Raw genomic sequence first — 14,662 nt, forward strand, 5'->3', positions numbered from 1 at the left:
CTGCTTCCCTTGCGGAATTGCCCCCTTCCTGCCCTGCAGCTCCTCTGCAATGGGACCCCAGTGGCTGCAGCAAGGCTGGGGGAGGCCTGCTGACTGTCCAAAACTGAGACCGCAGATGCCCTTGAGGTACGGCCTGGACCAGCTCTGGGCCTGGAGGGCCCGGCTGCTGACTGCTCCAACTCTGCATGGGCGGCAGCAGTCTGTCCTACAGGTGGTGGCAGCTGCAGTGGAGAAGTGCCAGTGGTGGCATCAGGAATGCTGTCATCCTGAGAGTGGACAGCAGCTCCCTGGTCGGCCGACACACTGGCACTCTGACGGGGCAGCACCGCAGCATGCGCAGCAATCGGCTGGTGCACAGATTGCTGGCCTGCTGTGGCGCGGCGAGGGCCCCGGGGAATCCTACCCGATCCAGCGAGGGTGGCAGCAGTCAGTGCTCGCGTGGCCTCAATCTGCGTCTGCATGAGACCAGCCACTGACTGCATGGCAGCACTCAGCACTTGAGTGGCACGTGCCAGTGCTTCGCCGAAGTCCTGGACAATCCTTGCCAGTGCTGCGCCGAAGTCCTGCACCGGAACGGCCCCCGAGCTTCCCTATCCCCCTCGCGTTGCTGCAGGCCGCTGGGTCCTGGAGCTGCATCCTCCTCAGACCATTCCCCCCGGCTCCCCCAGTCTGGACATGGGCTGGCTCGCCTGAGGGTGGCACGGATGGTCCGGCTTCCTCCTCCTTGTCGCCTCCAGAGTCACTCGCACTGGCAGCTTGAGGGCCCGCCTCCCGAGCTGGTGATGCAGCATCTGAAAGCAGGGAGGTTCAAGAGTGGTTTTAGCGAAAGGACAGGGTGGCAGCAAGGGATGCATGAGTGCTGCAATGCTCTGAGTTGGCTCAAGAGTGAAAAAGCATGCTGGTGTGGGGAACAAGTGGAAGGAGAGAGATCAAAAAGGTGATGACCTTACCATTGCTGTCCACAATGCGGTCGGCATCTCCAGAGGTGACGGGGCCAATCATCCGGCTTGCCACAATCCGATGGACTCGCTCCTCCAGGTCTGTGAGGGTCTACAGGTGAGGCCAGCCTGCTCCGGTCCGATGCTGTTGCCTTCTATTATGGGCCAGCTTGGCCTGCAAGAGAAAGGACGGGGTGTGAGGAAACCTGTAGCCCTGATCTGGGATGACATGCCTCCCATGGTCGATTAGCCCTTACACTATGCAGCCCTGATCTGGGATGACATGCCTCCCATGGTCGATTAGCCCTTACATTATGCTGCCCTGATCTGGGATGACATGCCTCCCATGGTCCAGGAGCCCTTACATTATGCACAGAGCTGAATGTGCATGTGTAGGAACTGGGGTTCCTAGCCGAAGAATTGAGATCGACTCAGAAAATCAAAAACAATAAAATTTAATGAACAAACGAAGCTGTACAGGAAACTGTAGGATACAATGCAAATAGGTCTGGTCTGCTTGAAAGCCTCTCTGGAAACTGCTAGAAGGTTCCGAGCTCAACTGCTAGCAGGTTCCGAGCTCAACTGCTAGAAGGTTCCGAGCTCTACTGCTAGAAGGTTCCAAGCTCTGACGTCATGACGTCATCACGTTCTTCCCGCCGTTGAGAGATCACCTGACGGACGGCATGACGTCATCACGTGGAGTACAGGAAAGAAGCCCTAGTACAGTTAACAGATACATTAAAGGTGCAGCCCCCAGCTGTACTACATTGCTGTAAAAGGAATTATATACAATTGTCCGTAATCCTCTGGTGGTTCCGCCACATGCGCCCCCCCCAGAATTGCTTTTAACAGAGAAGGTAAGGCGAGAAGGGGGTCTGACGAGTCTGTCCGACCGACTGCGATACCCCGGCAACTGGAACGGAGCACTAGAAGACGAACTGGCCGTTGGCTGTGGTTGGGATGACGCCGCAGGCAGCGGAGAAGAAGAGGTCGGCTGTGGTCGACCCAGTGAGGCGAGCACTGGCGACTCGGCGGATGACTGTGGCTGTACTGGACCGGCAGTCGACGGTGGATGGCCACGATGAGGCGGCTGAGCGGTGACGACTGGTTCGCTCAGATCCAGATGCGCCGGTTTCAACCGGTCGATGGAGATGTGGTCAGGCTTACCGCCGACGTCGACTGTGAAGGACTTGTCACCTGACGAGATGACGCTGAACGGACTTGTGTAAGGCAGTTTGAGTGGGTTTTTGTGAGCATCCTGCCGAATGAACACGTATTCTGCGCTGTTAAGATCCACCGGGACATGGGAGTGCTGCAGGTCATGATGCGACGTAGGCACTGGGATGAAATTCCTAGCTGCTTCCTGGTGGCTGACGAGCTGCTGAGCTGGGGACCAGGGTTCTGTGTGAGGAGGAAGAAAATCGCCAGGCACTCTGAGTGGTTGGCCGTAAACCAGCTCTGCTGAAGAAGAATGCAGGTCGTCCTTAGGCGCCATGCGAAGACCTAGCAGCACCCAAGGGAGCCTGTCCACCCAGCTAGGCCCACGGAGACTAGCACGCAGTGCGGCTTTAAGGGACCTGTGGAATCTTTCACACAGACCATTCGCCTGTGGATGGTAGGCGGTGGTACGATGAAGCTTAGTGCCCAAACCTTGAGCTACGGCGTTCCAAAGCTCAGAGGTAAATTGAGGCCTCCGGTCGGAGGAGATGTCAGCTGGTACCCCGAACCGAGCTACCCACGACGAGATGAAGGCTCTGGAGACGTCTGCCGCTGTGGTGGCAACCAAAGGAATTGCCTCTGGCCACCTGGTGGTGCGGTCTACCACGGTGAGGAGGTGAGTGTACCCCCGAGAGGAAGGGAGAGGACCAACCAGGTCCACGTGCACATGGTCGAATTGACGCTCCGGAACCGGAAAAGTGGCGACTGGGGCCTTAACATGGCGTTGTATCTTGGACTTCTGGCAACTCACGCAGGTATTGGTCCAGTCACGGACGTCGAGATGCATGCCCTTCCAGACGAATTTCTTTGCCATGAGTCATTGTGACGCTCTCATGCCAGGGTGTGACAACCCGTGGATAGCGTCGAAAATTCTCCTGCGCCATTCGACTGGAACGATTGGACGTGGGACGCCCATCGAGATGTCACACAGGAGTGTGGTCCCTGCGGCCTGGAAACTGACATCAGCCACTTGTAAGCTGGAAGGTGCGGTCCGGTATGCCTGCACTTCAGGGTCTGCCTTCTGTTCTTTTGCCAAACCAACATAGTCGACTCCCAGCTGTACTGAATGGTGCTGGGCGTGGGAGAGACAATCCGCCACCAGGTTGTCTTTAAGAACATAAGAACATAAGAAGTAGGAGCAGGAGTAGGTCATACGGCCCCTCGGGCCTGCTCCGCCATTCAATAGGATCATGGCTGCTCCGAATCTAGACTCACGTCCACTTCCCTGCCCTCTCCCCGTAACCCCTAATTCCCTTATCTGCTAGGAAACTGTCTATCTCCATTTTAAATTTATTTAATGTTGCAGCTTCCGCAGCTCTCTGGGGTAGCAAATTCCATAGATTTACTACCCTCTGAGTGAAGAAGTTTCTCCTCATCTCAGTTTTGAAAGGACAGCCCCTTATTCTAAGATGATGCCCCCTAGTTCTAGTCTCACCCATCAGTGGAAACATCCTCACCGCATCCACCCGATCAAGCCCCATCACAGTCTTATATGTTTCGATAAGATCGCCTCTCATCCTTCTGAACTCCAATGAGTAGAGTCCCAACCTACTCAACCTTTCCTCATACGTCAACCCCCTCATCTCCGGAATCAACCGAGTGAACCTTCTCTGAACCGCCTCGAGAGCAAGTATATCTTTTCTTAAATATGGAAACCAAAACTGCACGCAGTATTCCAAGTGTGGCCTCACCAATACCCTGTATAACTGAAGCAAGACTTCCCTGTTTTTATACTCCATCCCCCTCGCAATAAAAGCCAAGATTCCATTGGCCTTCCTGATCACCTGCATACTAACTTTTTGTGTTTCATGCACCAGGACCCCTAGATCCCTTTGTACTGTAGCACTTTGCAGTTTCTCTCCATTTAGATAATAACTTGCTCTTTGATTTTTTCTGCCAAAGTGCATAACCTCACACTTTCCAACATTATATTGCATCTGCCAAATCTCTGCCCACTCACTTAGCCTGTCTATGTCCTTTTGCAGGTTTTTTATGTCCTCCTCACTCACTGCTTTCCCTCCCATCTTTGTATCGTCGGCAAACTTGGATATGTTGCACTCGGTCCGTTCCTCCAAATCGTTAATATAGATTGTAAAGAGTTGGGGTCCCAGCACTGACCCCAACAGAACACCACTGGTTACTGATTGCCAACCCGAAAATGAACCATTTATCCCAACTCTTTGTTTTCTGTTAGATAGCCAATCTTCCACCCATGCCAGTATATTACCCCCAATCCTGTGATTTTTTATCTTGATCAGTAATCTTTTGTGTGGAACCTTGTCAAACGCCTTTTGGAAGTCCAAATACACTACATCCACTGGTTCCCCTTTATCCACCCTGTATGTTACGCCCTCAAAGAATTCGAGCAAATTTGTCAAACATGACTTCCCCTTCATAAAACCATGCTGACTCTGTCCGATTAAATTATGTTTATCCAAATGCTCTGTTACTGTTTCCTTAATAATGGACTCCAACATTTTGCCAACCACAGATGTTAGGCTAACTGGTCTATAGTTTCCGTCCTTTTGTCTACTTCCGTTCTTAAATAAGGGTGTTACATTAGCAGTTTTCCAATCTGCCGGGACCTTTCCTGAGTCCAGGGAGTTTTGGAAAATAATCACCAATGCATCCACAATCCCTACCGCCACTACTCTCAAGACCCTAGGATGTAGGCCATCAGGTCTGGGGGATTTATCCGCCTTAAGTCCCATTATTTTACTGAGTACCATCTCCTTAGTGATTTTAATCATGTTTAGCTACCCCCCGCGCCCCCCGCCCCCTGCCATTGCCCCCTGTTTGTCCAGTGTTGGGATATTTTTAGTGTCCTCTACTGTAAAGACTGATACAAAATATTTGTTCAGCGTCTTTGTCATCTCCATGTTCCCCACCACTAGTTTCCCGGTCCCATCCTCTAAGGGACCAATGTTTACTTTAGCCACCCTTTTGCTTTTTATATAGCTGTAGAAACTCTTGCTATCTGTTTTTATATTTTATCTAGTTTACTTTCATAATCTATCTTCCCTTTCTTAATTAATATTTTAGTTATTGTTTGCTGGCTTTTAACTGCTTCCCAATCTTCTATCCTCCCACTAGATTTGGCTACTTTATATGCCCTTGTTTTCTTTCGGATACTATCCTTTATTACTTTACTAAGCCACGGATGGCTGTCTTTTCTTTTACTCCCCTTTTTCCTCAGTGGAATATATTTGTCTTGAAAGATGTGAAATATCTCCTTGAATGTAGACCACTGCTCTTGTACCGTCTTACACTTTAACCTGTTTTCCCAGTCCACTTTAGTCAATTCTACTCTCATACCTTCATAGTCTCCTTTATTTAAGCTCAGTACACTGGTTTGAGATCCAATTCTCTCACCCTCAAACTGAATTTGGAATTCAACCATATTATGGTCACTCATTCCAAGGGGATCCTTTACTAGGACATTTTTTATTAATCCTGTCTCATTACACAGGACCAGACCTAAGATTGCCTGCCCCCTGGTTGGTTCAGTTACATACTGCTCAAGGAACCCATCCCTAATACACTCTATGAACTCTTCCTCAAGGCTGCCATGCCCAATTTGATTAGTCCAGTCAATATGAAAGTTAAAATCCCCCATGATTATAGCTGTTCCCTTATTACCAGCCCCAACTATTTCCTGATTTATACACCGACCAACAGAGTTGCAACTGTTAGGAGACTTATATACTACACCCACTAGTGACTTTTTCCCCTTATTATTCCTTATCTCCACCCAAACTGATTCACTATCCTGATCCTTTGACCCAATATCATTTCTGACTATTGCAGTGATTCCATCCTTGATTAACATAGCAACCCCACCTCCCTTTCCTTCCTGTCTGTCCTTCCTAATTGTCAAATACCCTTGTATGTTTAGTTCCCAGTCATGATCATCTTGCAGCCATGTTTCCGTAATGGCCACCAGATCATACCCATGTGTAGTTATTTATACCGTCAACTCGTCTATTTTGTTACGAATGCTGCGTGCATTCAGATAAAGAACTTTCAAATATGTTTTCTGACAATTTATTCCTGCTTTTACCCCCTTTACTACTTTACCATTATACATTCTGTCCCTTCCTGACACGCTCTGGTTTTTAATTCCCCCACTGCTACCTTGCTCTATTGCCTTCTCCGCTGTCATTTTTAATTTTCGCTCTCTTAAAACCTCCCCCCCCCCCACTAATTAGTTTAAAGCCCTCTCTACAGCCCTAGTTATTCGATTCGCCAAGACTCTAGTCCCAGCACTGGCCAAGTGAAGTCCGTCCCAACGGAACAGCTCTCTCCTGTCCCAGTACTGATGCCAGTGTCCCAAGAAGCAAATCTCATTTCTCTCACACCAGTCTTTGAGCCACGCATTTAACTCTCTAATTTTATTTACCCTAGCCAAATTTGCACGTGGCTCAGGTAGTAATCCAGAGATTATTACCCTTGTGGTTCTGCTTTTTAATTTGGCCCCTAGCTGCTCAAATTCCCTCAGCAGAACCTCTTTCCTTGTCCTATCTATGTCGTTGGTACCAACATGGACCACGACAACTGGATCCTCCCCCTCCCACTCCAAGCTTCTCTCCAGCCCAGAGGAGATGTCCTTAACCCTGGCATCGGGCAGGCAACACAGCCTTCGGGACTCTCGCTCTCGGCTGCAAAGCCTATCTATCCCCCTAACGATACTATCCCCTACCACTACAACATTTCTTTTAACTCCCCCCACTTGAATGGCCCCCCGCTCCATGGTGCTGTGGCCAGGTTGCTCATCCTCCCTGCAGTCCCCGTTCCCATCCTCACAGGGAGTAAGAGCCTCAAACCTGTTGGACAAGAGCAAGGGCTGCGGCTCCTCCAACACTACCTCCTGGATCCCCGTACCTGCCTCACTTCTAGTCATACCATCCTGACCCTGGCCACGGACTACATCTGAATTAATTAATCTAATTGGTGTGACTAATTCCTGGAACACAGAGTCCAGGTAACTCTCCCCCTCCCTGATGTGTCTCAGTGTTTGAAGCTCGGACTCCAGCTCATCAATACGGAGCCGGAATTCCTCGAGCAGCCAACACTTACTGCAAATGTGATCACCGTGATCATCAATGGTGTCCACCAGCTCCCACATATTGCAGCAGCAACACATCACCTGCTCTCCCATTCTATGTGATTAATTAAATTTATTAATGTTGTTTTTAAATACCCACTGCCCCGATTCTAGATGGTGAATATCGCACCTTAGAAACTATAAACCAGAGTTTAAGCTTAAAAAGAGACAAATACTCACCAACCAATCACTTACCTGCTTTCTGGTGATGTCACACTTCGATTTCTTTTTACCTCTCTCCTTCCCTCTGTGTTCCGAGTTCGGAGACTGGTAGGCCTTACCTGGGTCTCGGGAGCCTTTTGTAGCCCCGCTCTGCCGCTGAAACACCCGCCGACGCTCTGAGGCCTTACCTGGGTCTCGGGAGCCTTTTGTAGCCCCGCTCTGCCACTGAAACACCCGCCGACGCTCTGAGGCCTTACCTGGGTCTCGGGAGCCTTTTATAGCCCCGCTCTGCCGCTGAAACACCCGCCGACGCTCTGAGGCCTTACCTGGGTCTCAGGAGCCTTTTGTAGCCCCGCTCTGCCGCTGAAACACCCGCCGACACGCTGAGGCCTTACCTGGGTCTCGGGAGCCTTTTGTAGCCCCGCTCTGCCACTGAAACACCCGCCGGCGCTCTGACATGCCCGAGACTTGTTGTACGTCGGTTGTAAATTCAGATATGTACGCAAGATGACGTTGTTGCCGTGCTGGCCATGGTTCCGCTGTCTTGGCCATCGCAAAAGTAACTGGCTTGTGGTCTACAAAAGCCGTGAGTGGGCATCCTACCAGTAGGAAGCGAAAATGGCGGATGGCCAGGAGCAATGCCAACAACTCCCTATCAAAAGTACTATACTTGCGTTCGGTCTTCCGCAATTGGCGGCTGAAGAAAGCCAGTGGTTGCCATGTGCCGTCGACCCACTGCTCCTGTACTGCCCCAATGGCATAATCAGATGCGTCGGTGGTAAGGGCAATGGTTGCGCCCGGAAGGGGATGTGCCAACATGGTCGCAGCAGCCAAAGCGTTCTTAGTGTCGAGGAAAGCCTGGTCCATCTGAGCTGTCCAATCGATCGGGTCTTTGCCCGATTTACCTCTGAGGGCCTCGTACAAAGGTTGCATCAACAATGCCACCTTGGGGACGAACCGATGATAAAAATCGACCATTCCCAGAAATTCCTGGAGGGCCCTGACGGTCTGAGGAAAAGGGAACGACGTGACTGCTTCCACCTTCGTGGCCAGCGGGACGGCGCCTTCTGAGGTGATTCTGTGTCCCAGGAAATCAATGCTGTGCAACCCAAACTGGCACTTGGCCGGGTTGATAATAAGGCCATGTTGGCTGAGACGAGAAAAAAGGGTACGCAAGTGCGTAATGTGTTCTTTCGTGCTGTTACTGGCAATAAGGATGTCGTCTAGGTAGACGAAGATGAATGGCAGATCGTGCAACACGGAATCCATGAGACGTTGGAAGGCTTGTGCTGCATTCTTCAGCCCAAACGGCATACGAAGGAACTCAAAGAGCCCGAAAGGTGTGATGACGGCAGTTTTGGGGACGTCCTGAGGATGCATGGGCACTTGATGATCGCCTCGGACGAGGTCTACTTTGGAAAAGATGGAATTCCCTGCCAGATGGGCTGAAAAACCCTGAATGTGAGGAATTGGGTACCGATCCGGTGTGGTAGCCTCATTCAGGCGTCTGTAGTCGCCGCATGGTCGCCATCCGCCACCCGGCTTAGGAACAATGTGTAATGGCGAGGACCAAGGACTATTCGAACGTCGAATAATACCCAGGCGTTCCATTGTATGGAACTCCGCCTTGGCGGCTGCGAGTTTACTGGGTTCCAGCCTTCGAGCTCTCGCATAAACGGGGGATCCTGTCGTGGTAATGTGGTGCGCCACACTGTGCACTCGCGACTGAAGAAGAAAATGTGGGCCTGGTGAGCTCAGGGAACTCACTGAGAAGACGAGAGAACTCATTTGGAGATGGGACTGCACAGGCAACTGACCAAGACAGCGCGGTGCTTCGGTGACAGGGGACCGAGTGAAAAGTGGAGGCACTGATTAGCCGGCAGTGTCGGACGTCGACGAGAAACCCATTTGCACAGAAGAAATCTGCCCCCAGGATGGCCTGTGAGACTTTCGCCGTGATGAACTCCCAAACAAAACGTTGGCCGCCAAAACTCAACTGGACCCTACGCTTTCCGAACGTGCGAATGACCACACCATTGGCTGCCTCGAGGGGGGGACCTTGACCGCCGGATTGAAGATCTAGCTTTGACGCTGGTAGGATACTGCACTGGGAGCCAGTATCACAGAGAAAACGTCGCCCTGACAGGGAGTCTGTAATGTATAGGAGTTTCCCTGCGGACCCGACGGCCATCGCAACTCCGGCACGTCCCTTAGGCCTTATTGATCTTCTCAGAAACCGCTGGTTTGAGGTAGGTTTTTCATATGGTGAGAAACTGCAGGGCGGACGGCAATTTCTGGCCTTCGCGCCGAAACGAGCGTGGTATGCACACCAGCCTGCAGGAGGAGGAGTCGGATTCGCTCTTGTGGGGGATCAGCGCCTCGTGGCTGCACAAGATTGTTGTGAGACGGTGAATATTTTATCCGCTTCCGCAGCGAGTTCAGCACAATCCGTGATCGTGGAATTGGCCAAGGCCGTCTGTACTGGCTCTGGTAGTTGACAGGGAAACAGCTCGCGGAACAGAAAACATTGCGATTCCGAGCCCAAAAGCGTGAGCATTTGGCTCATGAGCTCTGAGGGTTTTGAGTCCCCGAGGCCGGGCATGGAGATAAGTCTGCGAGCGCGCTCCGACTTGGACAGACCGAAAATTTGCAGTAAACATGCTTTTAAAGCTTCGTACTTGCCATCGTTTGATGGACTCTCGAGGAGGCTGACGACCCGCGAGGCCGTGGCGCTGTCGAGGGCGGAGACCACGTAATAATAACAGGTCGAATCCGCTGCTACTCCCCGGATCGCAAATTGGGCTTCCGCCTGGAAAAACCACGCGGCCGGTTGGTGCTCCCAAAATTGCGGCAGTTTGAGGATGACGACGTTCATGTCCATGATGTAACTTCAACGAAAATTGTTCGAAGAAATCGGGGCCACCAATGTAGGAACTGGGGTTCCTAGCCGAAGAATTAAGATCGACTCAGAAAATCAAAAACAATAAAATTTAATGAACAAACGAAGCTGTACAGGAAACTGTAGGATACAATGCAAATAGGTCTGGTCTGCTTGAAAGCCTCTCTGGAACTGCTAGAAGGTTCCGAGCTCAACTGCTACAAGGTTCCGAGCTCTACTGCTGGAAGGTTCCAAGCTCTGACGTCATGACGTCATCACGTTCTTCCCGCCGTTGAGAGATCACGTGACGGACAGCATGACGTCATCAGGCGGAGTACAGGAAAGAAGCCCTAGTACAGTTAACAGATACATTAAAGGTGCAGCCCCCAGCTGTACTACATTGCTGTAAAAGGAATTATATACAATTGTCCATAATCCTCTGGTGGTTTTGCCACACGTGTGTGTTTCCAGAAAGAGCCATGGGTGCTGGATGACAGCTGGCCATTGGGGCTTTGCACACCCTCTGGCCATAAAGTGAGGTCCAGATGGAGGGATGAAGATGATTCTGAAAAAGGCACTCACCCTGACGACCTGAGTGAGGTCGTTGAGCTTCTTCCTGCATTGCACAGGAGTCCTGGGAACCATGCTGCTGGAGGTGACTCTGTTGGAAACCTCCCTCCAAGCTTTGCGCTAGTCACTGTGCTGAGGCCTCCTGCCATTCTCTGGGTGGAGTACAGATCGCCTGCGCTCCACCGCGCCAACCAGAGCATCCAATGCCCCCTCACTGAAGCGCTGCGCTCTCTCCCTGGCCCTCTCCATGTTCAGGCAGTTGTCGATGCTACAGGTAGGTTACCGCCGAGTTTGAGGCCTACGATGCGCAGGGTGCGGCTGGAGATGATGATCGATCCGCCCCTTTAAGAGCTGTCCGGCGCCAGTGTGTCTGGCTGCACTCGATAATTGACAGCACCTGCGCTGCGCCCGCCCGTGGAGATATTGCGTTGTGCCGCCGGGTTAGCGCCTTAAGACTGGCGTGCAGTGCCTGATTTAGCGCCGCATTCACCGTCAGGGGCGCAGGTACCAAATATCGCTGGAGGTGGCGATAATTTGCGCCTGCCGCTAAACTTTGCGCACCGCCAATACTAGCGCCCCAAACGGGGCGATACCGAATTTCTCCCCCTAATTAAACTTTCCTTAAACTAAAAGTTAAACTAAAACTATATACATCCGCCGCCCGTCTCCGGGCGGCCAGGCTAATCCCTGGTCGGACTGCGAATCGCCGCTACCCCCGGCGTGACCACACCGTCCTTCACTGTTGGTCCCTCACAGCCCTTGGCTGCTGGCTGAGGACCTCTGTCCTTGGCCCTCTCCCTGACTCGAGGGGCGGCCCTTGGTAACTGGAGGGCTGGTGACCATGGCTTTCTCGGCTGGGGCGTCCGTGGGGACCTTCTAGGGACCTTGGCGGGTGGGGCTTTCTTGGCCGATGGGCCTTTAACCCGAACCGCTGTTCCCTCAGGCTTGACCTCTCCCGAACCTGGGCTAGGGGCAGGCGACTCTTCGCAGCCTGCTGCTACGAGCTGAGAGTCTCTGCCCCCAGGTCCCATGGCTGGGTCCGGGGCGGGGTTTTCAACCTCAGGTCCCTCCCTCGCTACACCTGGGTTAGGGGCGGGGTTTTCACCCCCAGGTCCCTCCCCCTCGTCTGGGTCCCAGAAGAGTGGGGCAGTGTCCCAATCGATGGGCGGGATGGCCCCTCCCTTCAAGCAAGCCACAGCGCCTGCCTGTGCAGTCTGTGAACTCGCTCCTGCTGCAGGCTGAGGATCTTTATCCTCAGACCTTACCCCAACTGGCTGCTTTCCCCTTTCAGGTGTAAACAGCTTACACTGGTTGATATGGAACCATTTTGTACGCCGGGGCATCTTCACGGCATATACCATGGGGCTAGCTTTATCTACAATACTGTAGGGCCCCATGTACAATGGTTCCAAACTACCTACTCAGGCATAGTTTCTTACCATAACCTGATCTCCTACTTCCCACTCGTGGTGCTTTCTCGGTTCGAGCAGCAGTCGGTTACTCCGATGCTGCCTTCCCATGTTCCCAGCCGTCTGCTCATGGACCTGCTTCAGGTGCTCAAAGAGGTTTCGGGCGAACCTGTCCCGGTTTACCTCTCTGAGCTGACCCTCCGTGAACACCGGGGCTAGTACATGGGTGGGGGTCCGCATAACCCTGCCAGTCATTAACTCGTATGGGGAATACCCCGTGCTTTTAGACTGGCTGGCCCGGATCCCCATCAAAACCAACAGTAGGACTTCGGCCCATTTACGGGGCAAGTCCACCGTCTCCTTTCTTAACCTTTCTTTGAGGGTCCGATTCATGCATTCTACAATCCCCGATGACTGGGGGTTGTGGGCCACGTGCCATTCCCCTTCAATGCCTAGCAGCATCAGGGTGTTCTGCATCACCTGTCCGGTGAAGTGACTCCCTTAGTCGGACTCCACATACTGTGGTAGTCCCCACCTCGAGAACACTTCCCGGACCAGGATCCTGGCAGTACCCAGAGCTGTGGCAGTTCTGCAGGGAAAGGCCTCTACCTTGGTAAACACGTCCACCAGGACTAGGCAGTACTTATAGCCTCCCTGGGCGGTGGGCAGGGGCCCGATGTAGTCGACTTGTATCAACTGCCATGGTCCCTCTGCCCTCCTGACGTGTCCCATAGGTACCTTCTTTTTGTGGGGGTCAGGGTTGTTCGCAGCGCACACAAGACAGCCTGCACAGAACTCGCGGACATCGTTCCTGAGTCCCGGCCACCATCCCGCCTGTTCCACCCGTTGCCAGGTGGTCTCAGGCCCGGGGTGTCCCGCTCCTGGACCCTCATGGGCCAGTTGAAGGAATTCCCTCCAGTGCTGCTGCGGCACAACCCACTGTTCCCCCCGGAACAGCATGCCCTCTTTAACGGAAAGGGTCGCTGTGCCGTACGGACCTTCTACTCCCTTTCCCTCAGCGACTGCACTGAGGACTGCTTTGAGGACGGGGTTTTGGGCTTGGACCGTCTTAAGGTCCGGGGCTAACACTACCCCTACACTCCCTTGGGACCCGTCCCTACCTCTGACCGCCACCATGGGTCTGGACCCAAATGGGTCCCAGAAAATGACTGTGCGGGCACCCTCCTTGGCGAGCAAGTCAGCCTGCTGGTTGCCTTGGCCGTGGGGTTCTGTGGAGGATTGGGCTTTCACCTTGTGGATGAAAACCTCCCCTTCCTCCCCCACTGCTGCCAGGATCTTTTCCAGCAGGGGTTTTACTGTGAGGGGTCTCCCATCAGCGGAGGTGTATCTGCGGCTGGACCAGATGGCTAGGTACTCCGTACACGAATTGCACGTGAACATGCTGTCCAAGCAAATCGTGTAGGGGGTGGGGAAGATTTCGGGGTGTGTAACAACGTACACCACCGCGGACAGTTCAGCCTGCTAGGCGCTCATGGTGCTGGGGAGCTTAATCGCCAGGGCAATGTTTGCCGCTGGCTGGGTCGTAAACTCCACACTCCGTGAGACGCTCGCCAGCAGGTACCGTGCTGGAACCGTCTACATAGATTTTGCGGCCTGTGGGATGTATCCCGGCCCGTAAACCTATGTTTACTTCCCAAACCACTTCAATGGAACACCGATGGGCTGTTCCAGGATATACTATGTTGGCTGCGAGCTTTGGCTGACAGAGACCCTTCACCTTCAGATCCATCTGTGAGAGGAGCAAGGTCCAGCGGGCAATGCGGGCACTGCTCACTGTTCCATCCTTGATCCTCCCGTCCAGAAGCATCTGGGTGGATGTGTGATGGGTGAGGAGGGTGATGAGAGAGGTGCCTGTGAAGATCAGTGATCTTTTCACAGCCCATTGTGTGGCCAAAAGATGCCGCACACAGTTGGAATAGCTCCTTTCCACATTTGTGAGTATCCTGGAGGAGTAGACCACCGGCCGCAGCCGGCCGTGCTGCTCTTGGAGCAGCACAGCACTCAGGCTGTCCCCGCTGGCTGCTACCTCCAGGAAAAACACTTTCCCCCCATCTATGGCCCCTAAAGCTGGCGCGGTCTGCAAGTCTTTCTTGAGCCTGACGAATGCTGCCTGGCAACCCTCATCCCAAAGCCACTCCACTCCCTTGTGTAGGAGTCGGAGCAGAGGGGCTGCGGTGGCTGCATAGTCCTCAATGAAATCTCTACAGTACCCGGTTAGCCCTAGAAACGACCTCACACCCGTTACTATGTTAGGGACTGGTAGTTCTTGTACCGCCTCCCTCCTAGCCTTATCTATGGCCCTTTCTCCAGCGCGCATGGTCAGGCCAAGGAATTTCATCTCCTGCTGGCCGATCTGCGCTTT

Source organism: Somniosus microcephalus, chromosome 1 (genome assembly GCF_052327205.1).
Source record: "Somniosus microcephalus isolate GS21.2 chromosome 1, FLI_Smic_1.0, whole genome shotgun sequence".
NCBI lineage: Eukaryota > Metazoa > Chordata > Chondrichthyes > Squaliformes > Somniosidae > Somniosus > Somniosus microcephalus.